Here is a 4,787-nt window from a genome sequence, read left to right on the forward strand (position 1 = left end):
TTTCCGCTTCACCCAGCCGGGAATCGAACCCGGGTCTCCCAGATACGCGCCGGGCACTCTTACCGACTAAGCTACCGGGAACCACAGAAATTCACTCTCAAATTCCCCTCAAACACCGCCTAACCTCCTTTAGGCAGCGATAGCGGTCTTGTNATCTTCGAGCGAGCTGTTGCAAATAAATCGATCTGTGGCGACCCCCACTTCTCGAAGACCTTTTGTAGGATCTCGGGGCTCAGATGCCAGTCCGGGAGTGGGAGGTCTCTTGAGAGTCTGTCGGCCACTGTGTTGAGTATCCCCGGCAGAAAGAATGGGACCAGATGAATTCTGTACTGACTCAAAAGAATCAGAAGCTCCTTGACTAGACTCAAGAGCGTTTGCGAACGTGTTCCCCCTTGATTCCTGATGTAAGCGACAGCTGTCTTGCTGTCCGCCTGCAACATGACTGACCGGTTTCTCAGATAGTCTTTGAAAGTCTGAACCGCCAGCAAGACCGTGAAGAGCTCCTTGCGGTTTATGTGCCACTCTAACTGATCCGGGGATCACTTCCCCGCCTGATGAAAACTTTCCAGTTGAAGACCCCAGCCGGATTGGGAAGCATCTGTCGTTAGGAAGATATCGGGTTCTTCTCGGAAAATTGGACTCGTCTGATGAATATTTTCTTTCCACCATGAGCAGTCCTGGCTGCTCCAGAAAAGAAGAGGGGCCTCCTTCTTGGGGGTGATCTTTGAAAGGCGGCGACAGCCCCGCTGGAGTTGACGGGAGAACAGTCTTCCCAGGGGTGTCACAATCGCTGCGAAGTTCAACATCCCTAGGAGTGAACTCGCCAATTCCCACGTCCAAATTCCCGAGCTCAAAAGCCTCTCCAAGAGTCGAAGAATCCGAGACTTCTTGTCTTCGGGGAGAGCCATCTCGTTGCGCTCGGTATCCCACCAGATCCCCAGGAACTCGATCCTGTGAGCCGGGGAGATCATAGACTTCTGGGAGTTTATCACCCAGCCCAAGGAGTGAAGAAGGCCCGTCACAAATTCGATCTGATCTCGCAACGTCTCGGCGTCCTGATGAGCGAAGAGGAAGTCGTCTAGATAAACTAGAACTCGGATTCCCTTCTGACGGAGAACTCCCGCTATCCAATTGGTAATCCTTGAAAAGGCTACCGGGGCTGTCGACAGCCCGAACGGCAAGCAGGTTACGTTGTACAACTGGTTTTTGTAGGACAGACAGAGATATCTGCGGTGGCTTTCCACGATTGGCACATGTAGATATGCTTGAGAGAGGTCTATCTTCGCCAAGAAGTCGCCTGCTTGGAGAAACAGAGGCACCTTGCGCTGGCTGATCAGCCGGAATTTTGGAGGATGAACATACTCGTTTAGAGCTCCAAGATTGAAGATCTGTCGAAATTTTCCATCCGACTTTGGTAGCAAAAACATTGGAGATATGAAACCTGTTTCCCAACTCGCCTTCTCGATCACCTTCTGGAGTAGCATCTCCTCCATTTCNAAGATTGAAGATCTGTCGACATTTTCCATCCGACTTTGGTAGCAAAAACATTGGAGATATGAAACCTGTTTCCCAACTCGCCTTCTCGATCACCTTCTGGAGTAGCATCTCCTCCATTTCTTTGGACATTTGCGGGGATTCCTTGGTTGAATATTTCCTTACGTTCGCGCTGGTGAGCGGAATCGTTGGAGGTTTCTTTGTGAACGGGATTGTATAGCCTTTTAAAATACTTAAGATGTGTTTCGGAGCGTCCAATTTTTCCCACTGGGGAATGAACCTGTTGAGCTGACCTCCTTCGAACGGATAGTCATGCTCTTTGAAGACTTCGAGGCTTCTTCTTCGAAGGTTCACCTCGAGTTCTTGAGGAGTTCTTCGAAGATCTTGGTTCGTAGTTCTCATCTTTAGAGTGGGGAGGCGCTTTCCGAGAGCGGTTGGATGAGAATCTGTTGGATTGCTTTGAAGTGCGCGGCTGAGGTTGGCTTTTGGCCATTGGTTGGGACTTCGACCGATTATCACCGGGCTCTCTGACATGAAAGGGCGCTTTCTTGCGAAAAAAGACCTTCTCCACACCGCCCTGTTGATTTAAGAACTCCAACAGATTTTTCTCTTCGAAAAGGTGCGACTCTGATGGTGGAATCTCTGAAAGTTTCAGAGCCTGATGAGGGTTTCCAGGTTTAAAGAAACCTCTCCTCAACCCAATGATCTCCGCTCTACGAGCACAAGCAAAGTGCAGCAAGTCATCCGAGACTGATTTTACTGATGACTCCCCAAGGAACGCCTCCTTGATGTCCTCTATCATCTGAGGATGATTCGTCACCAAGGATTTAACAGCCGACGATAGCTNCCAGGTTTAAAGAAACCTCTCCTCAACCCAATGATCTCCGCCCTACGAGCACAAGCGAAGTGCAGCAAGTCATCCGAGACTGATTTTACTGATGACTCCCCAAGGAGCGCCTCCTTGATGTCCTCTATCATCTGAGGATGATTCGTCACCAAGGATTTAACAGCCGACGATAGCTTCTGTCCCTGTAGGAGCAGACCATGAGTGAACGTACCCGCCATAGCATCCGCTCTGGCCAGGACAGAGGAGCTGTAAGATTTCGGGGCAAATAGACCCAACTGGCTATTCACTTTGAGACTGTCGAACACTGGGGAAGCCTGTAGCTTCTTTTGGACGTCTTTGTATCTTATCTTATCCCAAGACAAGGAGCCCAGCTTCTGACAAGCGATTCCCTGCGCTTTAATTTCTGGATCTGGAGCTGGGATTAGGGGTTCACACTCCTTCACTTGAGGAGCCAGGCATAGATCTAAATCCATAAAAGTAGTAGGACTGGATCTCCCCTGGGATGCCTCCTGACCATTCTCTGAGAACCAAGACTCTTCTCCATCAGAATAACAAACCTCTGATCCGGAACTTCCAGCCTTATGACAAGTGTGGCCCACCGAGTCCTGGATTTTCTCGACCTTATCACTCAGATCTCTGATCAATGAGAACACCTGCGACTCAAACGAGCTACGACGCGCCCGCTTGTGTTCTGGCATACCCTCGTCCTTGAGATCCTCGTCAATCTTTTCATTCTCCTTCCTATTATTCCCCTGAAGTATTTGGTCCGCTTCAGGACGAGAAATAAACAGATGATTCACTGGTTTTATCAGCTTAAGGAAGGACTGTGCCTCTGATGCGGATCCCCGTATTTGATTGATCAAGGTAGGAGGACTCGTGACTAATGCCCTACCGAAGGGCCAACCCAGCATCCAGAGCTTTATATTATCGTATGCTTCCTCACTGAGGGACGAGCATTCCGGGTCGAAACCCCTCGCCAACTCCACCGTCGGGAGTGCGAATTTGACCTTGGGAAGAACTTCGTTCGGAACTTTCTTGACCTCTCCAAACAAATCCGATATGGAAAGGATGGGTATCTTCATACCCAGCCATCTCTCAGGGAGAGTAGAAATAGCTAGCGATTTTAACCGGTCCAGCACCGCATCCTCCTCCTCTGTCTCCGCAGCTTCGCCCAGCAACTCCTTCACCGTAATCTCTGGAATTGAATCCATTCTGAAAAACACAAAACTCAGGCCAATGATCGAGAGTTATCTACGAGCAGAGGCAAGGTTAGAAAAGGGGCCATAGGGGCCCCCTGCAACCTAGCATGTGAGTTCGAGACGAAGTTCGCGAACCAAACACATTTATAGGTTAGGGAACGTGGTGAAACTAGCGTTCCAACGGTTCCGGGCGTGACTTTGTGCCAATGTAAATTATATTTGATATGTATGTGATGCCTCAGCTATCAATCGTCCTTGCTCGAGGGGGTGCCTGCGAGCCATAAAAAACTGAGGTGAAAAGCCAGCGGCCTCCCAGATGTTGAACGTTCATGTTTGCTCGAGGGAATGCCAGCGAGCTGCAAGAGGGGTCGAGGTGAAACCAGCGACTTCCCTAATGCTAATCGTTCATTCTACTCGAGGGGATGCCAGCGAGTTGCAACAGGGGTCGAGGTGAAACCAGCGACTTGCCCGTTGCTGAACGTTCGGTTTAGCTACCGATCCAAATGTTACCTAAAATGGCGGTCGGTACTGCTAGGCGAAATTCGCTGAATTCTCGCTGTCTCGTACCCTAATCCCTACTAGAAAACAAAAAGAACAGGAAAAAAGGACAAAGAGAATAACCTACCTTTGAGCCTTTGCTTTTGATGGAATTAACGCACTTATCGTGCGTAAATTTTCTAACGAACGTTACAACAACGTTTTTGCACATATGCACGCTTAGGAAACGAAAATGTACTGAGTGGATGACGCCATCCGTCACTAGCCGCACTTGAAACTCGGATCCAGGTTCCCCTATTCCCTCACAGATGGAGCCATTTTCTGACACTTTGGGCATTTTGCATGGTTAGGATACGCAAGGTAATCTCCGAAGGGTCAAGCCGAAGGCACAGACATAAAATGAGAGGGTTATTGATTATTTTAGTGAGATCAATAATCATCTTATCCAGAAAATGTTTGATGATTATTAGGGGAATCCTATCGATTCCACTTGATATTTTGTTTGGTAAATTTTTTAATATCAGTTTCACTAAGTTTGGGGATGTGAAATAATTCTCAAAATTTTCAATGTTATTTGCTTTTGTAGAAATTTTATCTCGATCAAAGGTTGTTGCTGTTTTGTTATTTAATAGATCTGATGTCATTTTGATTTTGAAATCTTCAATTTTGGTATCGACCAGTTCTTTTAGCCTGGAGTTTTCATTTAGATAACGTGGGGAGTTAACTCTTTGATAATGAGCGCCTATGAC

The 4,787-nt window shown here is 48.0% G+C and overlaps 1 protein-coding gene across 1 annotated transcript in view; it reads right to left on the minus strand.

Moving 5' to 3' along the window:
- LOC107047842 (flocculation protein FLO11) overlaps positions 1-4,244 on the minus strand; it is a 93,150-nt gene extending 88,906 nt beyond the window's left edge. Inside the window, exon 1 of the mRNA XM_015270697.1 lies at positions 4,166-4,244. The gene's annotated coding sequence lies outside the window, so the exon portion shown is untranslated. The remainder of the gene's footprint in view (positions 1-4,165) is intronic.
- Between the last annotated feature and the right edge of the window lie 543 nt (positions 4,245-4,787).

This window comes from Diachasma alloeum, unplaced genomic scaffold, assembly GCF_001412515.2.
Source record: "Diachasma alloeum isolate Michigan unplaced genomic scaffold, Dall2.0 Dall_scaffold_78908, whole genome shotgun sequence".
Classification (NCBI taxonomy): Eukaryota; Metazoa; Arthropoda; class Insecta; order Hymenoptera; family Braconidae; genus Diachasma; species Diachasma alloeum.